We start from the raw sequence: 13,729 nt of genomic DNA, 5'->3' as shown, positions 1-13,729 counted from the left end.
CAAGTTTGAAGTGCTCCCCTGATTCTGTTCCTTCTCCTTCCGTTCTGGCTTGGTGGACATGGTCTTAGCCCAATGGCTTGGGGTTCTGATGACCCCCAGCTTGTATTCCCGTGGGTCATGAGAGCAGTGAAGCAGTTTTAGTATCCTTGTTTACAATTTCTGACAGTGTTGCAGCTCAAACTTTGTCTGAGACTATTCGGTATGACCCCTGACAGACCAGGCTGACTGAGACAGTCAGTTCGTGTTGGTGGCTCTTCAGCTGGTTGGTCATATAGAATAAAATTAAAATGATCTGAAATCTCAATGAGAAGTGGCTAGATTCGCGGGAGCGGTGTCACAAAATGCAGACTACTGCCACTACCTGTGAGGCCACGCAAGAGTCAGCCTTTATTGTTACTATTCTTTGATCAGTTAGGTTGAAACATATTTATTTAATGGAAGCATGGTAAGCAGATAATAATTCACATTCATTCACTAACCTTGATATTGTTGATCCAACAACCAATATGAAACTTAGATTTGTGTCTTTCCTGTCTGCTGACTAATTTCTATTGAAAAAAAATATATCATTAAGCATTATCCAAAAGGTGCATGGATAAATTGCAGACCTGAAACATTTACGTAACAGATTTAATTCAAAATTTTATAGGACACCGTTGATAATTTAGTAATGATTTAAGTAGTTTAATTGCCTTCACATTAAACCTCTCAAATGTAAAAAGAATACATCCTATATGATATCTACACCGCCAAACCACAGCAGTTAAAACTCCAATAACGACACAAAAGTCTCAGAATGTTGTTTTTCTTTTCCCGAGCAGTGTCATCCAAACTCCACCCAAAGCAGCAGCCATTCAATAGAAAAGTCTTCCACTTTCAATGGTCTGAGCTCAGACCAATCACAGCAACCCCTGCCCCCACTCAGCTCCCAGGCCTTCAGCCAATCACAGCAGCCCTTGCTCCACACATGACTGTGTGTGCTCCTGTCCATCAACTGCCTCATATATAGTGCATGCAAGAAAATGTGGAGCAGCTCAATAAGTTGCGCCGTAGCCAGGCTCGTGTGCGTATGTGTGTGGGGAGGGGCTGCATGCATGTGGGAATGCGTGTGCCTATGCAGACGCACAGGAGAGAGAGGAAGGGAGAGAGAGGAAGGGAGAGAGGGAGAGGGAGAGAGAGAGAGAAAGAGAGAGAGAGAGAGAGAGAGAGAGAGAGAGAGAGAGAGAGAGAGAGAGATTTTTAAGGCACTTGTATTTGCAAACTACTGGCCGAAGTCCCACTAGAGCCAGGGAGATCAGACTGAAAGACGGTGTGTCATGAGTGTGTATCTGCAAGTGAGGGAGGGAGAAACCGAGAGAGAGAGAGAGAGAGAGAGAGAGACAGAGACACAGAGAGAGAGAGAGAGAGTATCTGGCAGAGACACAGAGAGAGACAGGCAGACAGACAGAGAGAGGAACCCGTTCAACCCATTTAAGCAGCAACTTTTCAGCCTGTCTACATGAGGTTGTCCACTAATATGGAAGGTTTTCGCTCTCGTGTTTGATTATTTTCTGCCATCCAGTCACCGCAGAATCACGCTGCCGAACTTTTGGCCACGCTTCAGGTGAGTATTCCAACTGCTTGTGTTTCACAGTCTTTTCATTTCTAACTTCAGTCATTTAACACTTTCCATTACCACTTTTACATTTAATCTTATTGTTTTTTATACTAATGCACGAGCAGCAACTTCAAAAATCACTACTGCATTTCTACTAACTAAACAAAAAAAAAAAGGAGCTGTAATTTTCACTTCAAGCAGGCCCAAAAGACATTTCTATTTGTTCATGCGGTGTGTGAGAGCGTCTGTGCTTGGTACAGTTTGTCTTAAACTGTGTATGTGTGAAACCAGACAGAGGCTGTGTGTGGGAGAGTTCTGAAAAGGATGTATGTGCGAGAGAGAGAGGAAGACAGAGAGATTGTGTGCACTGGACAAAGTGTGCCAAGTGTGAAAAGTGTGTGTGTGTGTGTGTGTGTGTGTGTGTGTGTGTCTTTTTTTTCAAAAGCTTGCTCTGTGGGAATGTGGACTGCGGTAGCCAGTAGCGATGTTTGACTGGGAGGAACTGAGCCAGACAGTAGACAAAAGCGAGAAGGGCCGTCCAGACAGGGTAGGTCAGCCATTAGAGGCTGCAGCAGAGGGGACAGGTCAGCCAGCTGCTGCTCCGCGCCACAAGGGGAGGGGATACCCTGCCTTTAGAGTTAAGATGAGGATTAGAGTTGCCGCCGGGGCTAGGGGCAACTATGCTTTACTTCTTGACCACCTCTCAAAAGTGCTCATCTTGCACTTCGCTTTCTCCCACTTTGGGGAACCCCAGTGTGCTCAGCAGGTTAAAAATCTGTGACTTGAGGCATCACTTGAATGATCTAAAAATTATTCCCCTGCATCATTGTAAAAATTTTCAAGCAGCAGTTTTGAGTTGAAATTTTGTCGGTTGTAAAGCGGCAATGATTCCAAATCAAAAATGTCAATGACTTGCTAAAGTTAGCAAAAACTGTTACGGTGAAGGGAGGAAAATGCAGCAAAGGAAGTGTAAATGTAGGAGGACGTTAAATATAGACAGCGACCAAAGAGGAAGAATAGGAGAGACTGTAATTTTCACAGAGGTTGTTTTTTTCGATTCCCTTTTTGCTGGTTTTCCCCGTCGGCTTGCGTGAGGGTCGCTGGGTTTGGAATGTATTTAGTGACAGGAAATACGGGCTGTCCCTATATTTTTTGTTCCAGTCTGCTTTTGTCCAAAGCTCTTAATCCACCGCAAAAAGCTGAGTGAGAGAAGGAGTAGTACAACTGAGAAAAACATTGCCCTGGATCACAGATGTACACCACGGCTGCTGCTGTAGTCAACCCTTCAGAAAAACACATTCACAGACAGCACAAAGGCTTAACACCAGGATGAACAAACAACACACACACACACACAAGTAAGTCTGGATTGATATCTGAGGACTGGTGATGGCGAGAAAATGCAGCCCTTTGAAGCGACACACAGCTGCAATAGGAACTGCAAAGCAAGAGTCGTCACTTTAGGTCACAAATTCAGATGGAAAAAAATAAAAACAACAGTCCTGACTCAAGTCTGGAAAACATTCATTAAAAGTAAACTTAGGTTGCGTGCATGTAGCACATCCGAGGCTCTCAGACTGAGAGCACAGTACAACGCATTCTCTGAAATGCCTCTACATGTAGAGTCTTGTCAGCCAGATACACATCTCAGCCTTCATCACTGGCAATGGCTGGTTACTGAAGTCGTACTCCATAACCCCAATCGACAGAGCCTTTTAGTCAAACACATGCTTCTACACTATGCGCTTCAGCCTACATACAGCTTCTTATACAAGAGTGCTGTGTGTCCAATTGAGAAAAATAAAACACTGCGTACTTTCACAAGTAGTGACAACACAAACATAGCAGATTGTGGGAGGATTACAGGCAGCCAAAGTCCTTTGTTGAGAAAATGATAACACTTGGAATCTGTGAAAGTAGATGTGAGGGACTTGACATTCAGGGCTTAAAATGGCTGAAGAACCTTGGTGGTTTTGTGAAGTCCAGTATCAATTATCACTTGTTCATCAGCTTTCAATTCAGAGAAGGCAGCAGTTGTGCAAGAGGTTCCTGTGACCCCACACCTCCGCCTGGTCCAGCCTGGCCAGAGCTGGACTTTAGTCCCCGGTTTTGGAGCTCTGTAAGCCTCTATGCACCCCATGCTCCGTCCTAGGCCTGTGTGCGTACCTGGATTTGAATAGAAACCAGACAGCGATGCCCCCCTCCTCCTCCTCTGTCACCACTCCCGCACGGGACAATGAGGATTTGTTAGTGCTCAGCCGTGAGCCTGCTGACACAAAGCATATAGCCTCCCAGTCCCCAGCCCTGGAGTGTAGCAGGCTGAAGCACAGGCGGGCAGGACACCAGCAGGGGGGCCTGGGGTGGGGGTTGGGGGAGTGTGGGCAGTTTGCAGGGGTGGGATTAGCAGACAAGAGCGCTGGGTTGGGGGATGGGGGCCTGAAATGAACAGGAAATTACTGCCTTTGATGAGGCAGAGGCAGATTCGCGCAGGCTGAACTCCTCCGGGCCTCTTCCCCCAGCCGTAAAAAACCTGTTTGAGCAGAAAATGTCAAAACACTTCAAGGCCCCCATGTGTCACTTCCCTCTGGCTACGATGGAGTTGTTAAGTCCATACGCAGGTGCTAAGCAAACACTCGCAAAAGTTTGCGCTCTTTTTTTTCCCCCTCCACCATCACTGCTTGGTGCCCCCTCCCCAGCCTTTCCCTTGCTCCCTTCAGGAGCCAGTCCCTAACCATGTCATGGGAATCCTATTAAGCTCTGCACCATCCAACCCATATTTCACCCGCTGAAAAATCACAGCTCAATCTATATCACACCGCAAGGAAACCACAGACCGCAGCATTTATATTTAGCCTTCTGCATAAATATTTTACAACCTACAAAGGCAGAAAATATTGTTAATATACTGGTCGTGACATCAAAGGAAGAGGAGCAGAGATGTGGAGATACGTGGCACTGTAAAATCAAGATTTCTTATGCATTCAATGAATTGCAATTAGTCTCAAGTACAAAAGAGAAATTGGTCTGCTAGTTTGTCCAACAGATTTGCTGGGCCCTTTAGTCATGTTTGGCTGAACCAGCAGGATTTGGGGGTATTGTGTTCGTTTCTTTCACAAGCTTGTTCCCTACCTCCTTTGCAATTAAATAACGATTCAATGTCTTACAAGAGAACTGCGTTCCACCGACACCCACTACATTAGAATCTCTCGAGTGTCTAAAATAGAGAACCCTCTTCGTGCTGTGTGTGTTTGCGTTCCTGAGCGTGAGGGGAGATGGTAATGTGTGTTCAGTGAATATCAGGGTCGATTAGAGAGTCTCGTCTGGTCGGGCTACAGCAGATTAGACAGGCGGAGCAGATACAGGCCGCAGGCTGGTCGTCTGGCGCTCTGACCCACATTGCTCTGATGTGCACGTCACTTCCCATTACACTGACAACTGAACGCCACATCAGCTGAGCGCACTGCGATCTGCATACCCTCCCCGCGGGCGAGGCCTCGCTCCCTGTAACCTCATGCTGTCATACACCAACCTTGGCTGTCCTGCCGCCTGGCTACAGGAAGTGTTGGATGAGTCACAGTGAGGCATCGCCATCACGGCTCTTGGTCCTGACTGTGTGGGTGGCAGATTTGGCACGCTAGTACAAGGTTGACCTTGATGCTGATATACTAATATCCAAGCTTCAGGATGTCAAGTCAAATAAGTAAAAGCTTGTGATACAGCATCCTCTGTGCTGTATTTTTAGCCAAAAGCAGCATGTTACTAAATTAATATCGGCTATCCGCATTAAGGCCTGTCGAGGACAAAAATTCAGATCTACAGCTTAAAATTTCGTCAGAGGCATTTGTCCCTGCAGTGACTCCGACAGTTTTTTAATGCCATGACTGGCTCCAGTCTTCCAAGCAGTTTAAGTGTCCATGACGGATAGGTTGCTTTTCAGCTGCCGTTCAAAACCTTCTTGGACTCAACATATTGCCCTCAGTAGGTGAGGTGTTGAATGTGACGTTAGACTTTTTGTAAAAGTGCACAAACATTTATAAAACATTATACTGAATTTGATCACTCAGTGTGACATTTGAACAAGTACTTGGACCAAAAGTACATGTACCCAGGCAGCCTGTCGGTGTTGCACGATTGCATTCTTACTTAGATATATAAAGCGTAAGAGGCCTTGGTGACGTTCTGCACCTGGCTGACAGAGACAGGTCTGTTTGCAGGCTGTCTGAAAGATAATTGGCAGCTATGGAGTGAAAAGCGGGCTCAGCAACAGATAAGGGCCGTGTGGAAAGCTCCATAATCATCACGGATTAGCAAATGATAAATCATGGGTTCACACAAGTATGCTGTCACTGCTGGAAGAGCAGAAGAGAGGTAGGAGAGAGCGGATGAGGGGAGATATGGAAAGAGTGGGATAGTGAGTATGTGAGAGGGAGAGGAGAGAGTGAATGGTATGGGAAGATGTGGATGTTTTTCCTGTAATTCAAAAGAAAAACACAATAATACCATCTAGCAGGTCAGCAGGAGAAGCAGGCTCAGAGGGGGAAGTGAAAAGAGAGGAGAAATTAAAAGCTCTGCCAACACTCCAGCTAATACAATCTTCTGCCTGTCAGATTACCTTCTTTAATCCAGAAAGGTTTAACGCCTCTTAGAAATCTGAAAGGAGACATGAATTCAGCAGAGATTTTCCTCTGCTAGAGAGGAGGAAGGTGCTGGGGAGGAGGGTTAAGTCTCTGAGCAACTCTCCGAAGCACTGGCCTCGACAACTCTGCTGCACAGTCGTCAAACTGCTATGCAGAGGATCAGCCAATTCAAACTGCCACAATGTTCGCCTCAAACATCCCCAACTTACAGCGCTGTGTTCATCTGCCATTCAGAGTTGTGCATTTATGCATCTCTAAAAATAACATTCATGAGCTTCATGTGTTTTATCCACAGTTGAGTCAACGGTCGCCTGTGTTTCAAAAATACAGTCGAGAAAAAGATGAGCTTAACTTTGGCTTAGGCGGAGATGATCAGGTCAACATAGCACAAAGCATGGTACAGCGCATTAAGGACACAGTGTCCCTGCTGGTGCAACACAGCGACACACTCCCCCGCTGGGACCAGGCGCAATGCTTTGTAATGTTTGTCATGCAAAAAGAAACTGGGTAAAATGTGGCTTTATAGGAATAAAATTGCACCGCTGACAAAACACAGAGAGGATAATGGCCTTGTTTAGTCTAGTCAGTGTAAGAAGGTGCTAACAATGCAGGTATTAGGGGCTCTGATTTTTACTGGAGCTAATAATGGAGGACTGCGTGGCATATGTAGTTGCTGTGGGTAATCACGGCAATGAAAAGGCAAAATTGAGCACTTCAACTAAAGTATTTGGTACTAAGCAAATCTCCCATTGACTGTTGTGCGTACGTTGCTGAGGTTTTCAGGGTGTTTTGCCTCTCCTCCTCTATCTGCTCAGTTTTTTTTAAACACTTCATCAGCATTATTTACATAGACTAGGTCTGTGTGGCTGTAAGGTGGCAGATGCATCATCTAGGCAGAGTAAAGGTCGATCAGTATCCAGGTCGTTCCCATGCTGTCTCACACTGCTGGCTCCTGATAACGGAAATGTGAAATCAGAATTGCTGTGCTATTTCTAAATCTCCCAGTGTGAGGCTTCCCTGCTTTGTGGGTGGGGTGGGTGCAAGAGATGGAGGGTGTTACAAGATGTTGACGATCACGGTGGTGGCCCGGTTCCCTGCTCCCTGCGGTTTATTACTTCTGTCCAGGGTGCAGCGAGTTCGAGCACTAGGCAGATGAGGAAAACACTGATCCCTGAGCTCACTACCGATCCCACCACTGCACTGCGTCAACTTGAAAGATTAAAAAAAAACATGGATTATGTGCCATAAGTGAGTGTTGTATAACCTTTTGTTTGGGCTTCCTTAAGGATAAATATGTTTGCGTTTGTCAAAATATTTGTTGCTCTTAATGACTCAATTAAGACCCTGAGATTCGAATAATGAAATATCATAGTTGGAGCGAGGATTTTGAGAGTGCGTTTTGACAATGCCAGCGTTCAAAAAGGGGCCGCGAGTCTGACCTGGGGATCAAGTCTGTTGAAGATAAAAAGTGGCAGCAGGCTCCAGAAAAATGTCACGGTTAAATCCAGTAGAGAACCACAAAGGGCTCTCTCATCCCGCTTTGTTAGAGATCCTCATAACTGCTGCAAAAAAGAGCTTGGGATACATATTCATTAGCCTCAGTACTCACGACTGAAGTGAGCCTACAAAGCTTTGGAGAAGAGAGAGGAGTGTGACATATAGTGCAGTTCTCTCGGGCAAGCTGCAAGAGTGGATAAGTCAACTAGAGCCAGACTGACATGGCGCGATCAAGTGCATCAATGCTGGGTTCAAAGGTGCACAGCAGAGAGTGAAGAGACGGAGACAAAAACAGGGCAGAGAGACAGGCATGTCAGTCAGCACTGCAAAGGGTGAGGATACTCACTGCTGCAAGGAGAAACTGAGGAGCAGATGGGGGGGAAAGGTAAGTCATAAGCAGTAAGGCCAGCATGTTAGAGAAAACAGTATGCCATCATCAAGACAGAGTCTTGGGTTAATGCTGAGAGGAGCTGGCAGCAGAGATAGGAGCTGGCTCAACCACAGTTAAGGTTGCAAATGAAACCCCCGGAGCCTTGGCAGGATGATCCAAGGCACGTGGAGGCAGGGTGTTTCTGGAGAGGCTTGGCGCTACGCCTGAGGAGTCCCTGGTGCTGGAGCAGGGCCGGCCTGGATGCTGCTGCCTGTACCCAAGTTCAGCAAGCATGGCTTTTCAATGGACATTTATCATTTTATGCAACACTTGAGCCAAAGAAATGCACTAAGACATGTCAAACAATGACCAAAAAGTTGCTGTAAATATTCTGTAGTTTTACCAAAGACAGGGTTCATTAGTAACACAACAACATTAACTGCACTTAAAAAACATAGGAAAATAAACTACGGTTAATTAAACTGTAGTTAGCAATCCTTACCCTTAACAAAAAAAATGCAATGTTGTGCAATGATTTACAATAAACATTTTCTTAATAAATGGTTAATGAAGTTGATAGTAAGTGGTTAAAATGACAAATTAATATTGTGTAGTTCTATTAACATTACCTGGATGGCTTTTATTAAGATGCAACTGATGTTGAGAAACATTTACATTTGCTCAATAAATGTTTTTGATTTCATTGTTTGTTAACAGTCAAATAAATCTATTATTATTATATTATTATTATTACTACAATTGATTAATGATGGTTATCACAAATTGTTGTCAGTTCATTTAATGTGTGTTTCTGTATTGGAAATGTTGAACTACTATTGTGTCTCTAAAGCTGATAAGGGGGATTTAAGCCCATTAAGACCCATATAGTAAACACTACATGCACTGCATCACAGCATTCTCCTGAACAACTGAATTTACTGAGACTTGCTTTGAATGTAAAACAAGAAAATAAAAAACTGAAAGCAGCGCCATACAGCTCATCAGGCGTAACCAAGTCCTAGCCCCGAGGTCCAAAATTGATCTAAAAAAGACAGAATTTATGCCCGCAACACACCACCAAGCTTGTATATCTACTTTATAATGAGATGTGCCAACTCTTTTAGCTAAGTAGCTGCACAGATTTTTTTCTTCTTTAACAGGGTGTAAATAACATCTTCCTGAGAGCTGAATTAAGTAGGCGGGCAGGCTCCAGTCCACTCCAGTGGTTAAGCAGAATTGTGCTATACTGTTTTGCTGTGAAGCTCCAAAAATGTTTTGTGAATTGAAAGGCAATCAAATTACAAGAGAATATTGCTGTGACTGCTCAGCATTATCAGTACCATTATCTGTTTTATTTACTCTTTTATTTATTTGACATCCACATTTGATATCAGTAGCATGATGTCACAGCTCATTCTACTTTACAAATGTGTGACAACAAATACAGCAGTGTGACAGCGAAATATGATGGTGTATGAACCAACTGCACCGCCAAATGTCAGTGGAAACTTCTTAATTCAAGCAGATATCAAACTGTCCATATTACTTAAAGCCCGTTTTGTGAATGACACAGCAATTAAGGCATATGTGTTGAATTTGATTGAGTTTGCCTACGAAGAGGATCACACACACACGGCGCAAATGATTTTAGCGATTTAATCTGCTTGTGCACATCCATCAGGAGATTTCTCGTAGTGCCAGTGGATTGAATAATAACAATTGTCAAGAGGCATGATGGGATGGAAAAGTGTGTGTATACTGGCAGCTTCCCAGTGTGAGTATTTTTGAAAAGGCATCTGAGCTATTCTGGAAGTGTCAAGTTAACTGTGGGTAAAGTAATGTGAGCAAAACATTTGTACTGTCAGAGGAAATGGGCTGAGAGGAAGCAAGTTTGGAATGTCATGCAGCGGGAACAGATCCTACGTGTTTCCTAATCTGATTTTACCTCACATGATGGGTACTATCTTGTCATAGTTTTAGAGATTCTGTGAAATGCCCACAGCAAAATGAAAAGTAAGAGAAACACCTCATTTCTCCCAAGAAAAAAGTTGCATCATGACAGAAAACCAGAACGTGGTTGTTTACTGTAACAGTCCAGTGGAATGTCAGCGTGTATAGGTGGGGAGTGTCGTCTTCCAATCCAGGGACTCCTGGAGTACCGTAGTTCCTGACTCAACCATTTCAGCTCCTGGCTAAGATTTTCAGACTGTAACAGAAGCCTAACCAAAATGTGCTGATTAACCTCAATTCTAACTGAGAGAAACAGTCAAACACTGAGCTCTTGTTCATGCTGCATGGGGCTCTAGTCAGAGAGCAGATCCCTGCTTGGACCACGTCTTCATATTTCAGTCAGCGTTTCGCTATCGAAAGAGAAACCACAGCACCATGGCTACACTGACAACTCTGGAGAACCTACTTTTAAGTTCGGTCTAATATTATCCGCAACATCATGTTCACCTTTTCACACCAGAAACAGGTTAGCTAATTTCATTATTTTTTCTTTTTTTTTTTTTGCAACTGTATTGCCTTCACCTTGTTTTCAGCAGTGTGGAGACCTGGCTTCAGACCAGTCAGTTATGCAGGCAACACGGCAGAGAGTACACTGTGTGCTTCTCATTGTCCAACCCCTGGAATGTGCTGACGATGCAGGGTTCACACTGGTTCAGTCGCACTGTTGCACTCTTCACTTTGGCCCTGTCAGGCTCTCATGCTCACCCAGCTATTTTTAAACATGCTATACTTCTGCAAGTTTGTCAGTTATGCAAAGATTCTCAGGACCATAGCAGCAGTGGTATTATCAAGAACCCTGACACGCAGAAGTACAGCCACACCTCCAACCACTGAATAAGTCAGTTAACATGCACACATTTCCCACAAGTTCTCCCAAGTGTAGAGAGAGCGGAAGTCGAGTCAGATGAAAAAAAAAAGTGTGTGTGTGTGGGGGGGGGTGCTCTTTTTGTATCGGGCATAAAGCCAAATGGTGGAAGTGCCAAGAAGGGAAGCCACTGAAGTTCAAGCCAGAGAGACTGAAAAAATTACTTGTTTTTTTTACTTCCCAATTACTTCCCACCTTGCCCAAAACACAGAGAGAAATTCGGAAATAGGGGAGAATTTTTACTTTTTCAAAGCAACTAAAGAGGCATAATAAGACTCTTCGATATCCAAAAAATGTGCAAAGAAGAATGATAGATGGCCATGGCTTGTACAGTTCAGTAGGCATATGAATAAAAAAGAATTAAAAGCTACTATCCAAAAAATAGCTGCTTCCAATTATTTATCTATCTATTAAAACAACAAACACCATGTTTATTTTGATTCAAGATGAAAACAAAAAAAAATCTTCAATGAAAATTCATCTTGACCTGACTTATGGGCTTTTGTTTGGGTGGAAGCAACAGACAGGAACAACGCCTGTGATGAAAATAATTCATGTTACACATGAAGTAGAGAAATGCTCTGTCTTATATTGTTGTATTAATGATGTCATCTCCATGGTCAGTGAACTGTGTCAAAGCAGGAGAATGCGAATTGTGCCTCCCTCTTCCCAAAGTGTTCATTCATTATGCAGCGAGCAGGAGAGTGTGGCTGCTTTCTGGGAGTCTGTGGAGAATACAGAAAATCTGCAGATCCAATTCTCTCATTTTCCATCTGATTGATCTAAAATAACACAAATCCTGCAGAACTGCAACAAATCTCTCTACAATGAGCTGCATCATATATCGACTACCTCCCTCGCAGGTTTCAGTACCTCATCAAATCAAAACCCCAACCTACATGAAGTGCTAAAATTCTACGTGAAAAGAGGATGCAGAACAAACAAAATACAGTGTTCCAAATCTTTGTCTGTGTTGAGGGAAGCTGGCAAGACGGGAGAGAAAGACAGAAAAGGGAGACAGACAGAGAGAGCATTAATAAAACATGACTGCATGATTTTCCAACCTCAAAGAGGCAAACGCAGGAAGGCGCACTCCCAGAGCAGTAGCTAAGGTTCAGCGCAGGGTGAAGGGAGCAGTAATCTCTAACTAGCTCAACACTGCAGTGCACTAGTTTAAGCTGTGGGGCACAGCGGCGTTCTCTGATCACACTTGTGCCAGTTCGCTGCCTTCCACAAGCCTGACTGACGTCAACTCTCGTCCTTTTTATTCATGCCATTTCTGATTCTTTCCCCTTTATTTTTGTTCTTCTTGCTGCAGGCTGACGGTAAAAGAAGCACAAGCTCGATGGAGACGGATGAGAGTTTTGTTAGGAGTTTTGCAGAAGGTGATAATGATGACAACATGATGGCATTCAACATGTCTGCAGGGCTTTTTTAAGCAGAACATTTGCATCACCACCTCTCCGCGCTCCTGCTGGCTTCTCATCAACGTCATCTGAACCTCCACATCGACATGGGTGGTAACACAGCTTGGCACGGAGATGCTTGGAACAGGCCAAAAGAAACACAGAAGCGTGCGCGCACACACACACACACACACACACACACACACACACACACACACAGGATTGTGATGCTAAAAAACATGAAGCTCAGTAATGATTATCATTAGAAAGTCAGCATTTTCCATTATTGTATCCAATTGTGACAGGTCTGACATCATAGCAGACTTACAAAAACTCAACATATGTTCGGATTTAAATTGCAGACATTTTAAATACATACGTGGTCTGGATGAGAACCAAGAAACGGGTGACAGTAGAACATTTCTGGGATTTTCCAATGCTTGTCTGTCTCAAACTGCAGCAACAAGTGGCTGAAGACAATTTAAAATAAACTGGGTAACTTGGGTTTTGGTACTTATATTTTGTTATTTTGTATCAAGTTCAACTGCTGCCATCAATCAAACAAACCTATGGCGAGACACACATTCCTTCCTGGTGCCCACAGTGAACATTCAACGCTGTCGGTGAGTTTGAGCTCTAACCAAAACCATCGACCGTTGACTGTACCCTGAGGGATGCCAACGCTCACATGCACATGATCTTCTGGAGGCTGTGTCATTTCAGTTCACTGAAATGCACTTACAACAAGGAAAAATGCAGAGCCACGGTATGTGGGTGGTCAACAAATCAAATCTGACTTTCAGTTGGCCGGGATGCAATCCATTAGACATTTGATCAGCTGTGACGCAGGAGGCGTTCACTCTTAAGGCTGCAATAAACATTCATTGCTGTCGGTGGGTTTACATTAAAATAACTCACTGATCAATGAATGCAGACTGCGGTTCAAACACCTCAGTAACCAGTGTGCAATGGGCTTCAAACGAGACTGCTGAAGAAATCTAACTGTTATGTGGAAAATGAATGTACACCAAAGTTTTGCATGGACTTTGTAGAATGATGTAAAGGATATCTTAGCACTGAAGTTCTGATTCCTATCTGCCCTTCCAACATTTATAGTATTACACTGTTTAAAGCTTGGTTTGGTCTCTAACGACAGGTGTTATCTAAACCACTGGTTCCCAAATGATAGCCTGTGAGATTTTGTTACAATCATAGACTGTTACTGCAATATACAGTCATACAACAAGGAATTAACGAATTAATGATTTTTATTTTACAATATCAGTCCTTTGTTCACATTCATTTACAAATCCAGAGGCAAATTCCATCCCCAAAAAGATCCTAACA

At 43.8% G+C, this 13,729-nt stretch overlaps 1 protein-coding gene and 1 long non-coding RNA gene across 3 annotated transcripts in view; one reads left to right on the top strand and one right to left on the bottom strand.

Annotated features, from left to right (window-relative positions):
• nr6a1a (nuclear receptor subfamily 6, group A, member 1a) overlaps positions 1-13,729 on the bottom strand; it is an 87,928-nt gene that overhangs the window by 51,356 nt on the left and 22,843 nt on the right. The gene's annotated exons all lie outside the window — the stretch shown is intronic.
• On the top strand, positions 1,240-12,989 carry LOC119019825. Its single transcript, XR_005075163.1, has 2 exons — positions 1,240-1,603; positions 12,295-12,989. It is a non-coding gene; the product is annotated as an uncharacterized LOC119019825 (long non-coding RNA).

The sequence above is a fragment of the Acanthopagrus latus genome, chromosome 5, assembly GCF_904848185.1.
Source record: "Acanthopagrus latus isolate v.2019 chromosome 5, fAcaLat1.1, whole genome shotgun sequence".
In the NCBI taxonomy this organism is placed as follows: domain Eukaryota; kingdom Metazoa; phylum Chordata; class Actinopteri; order Spariformes; family Sparidae; genus Acanthopagrus; species Acanthopagrus latus.
Note: the sequence above shows the minus strand (reverse complement) of the source record. Positions and strands in the feature narration are given on the sequence as shown.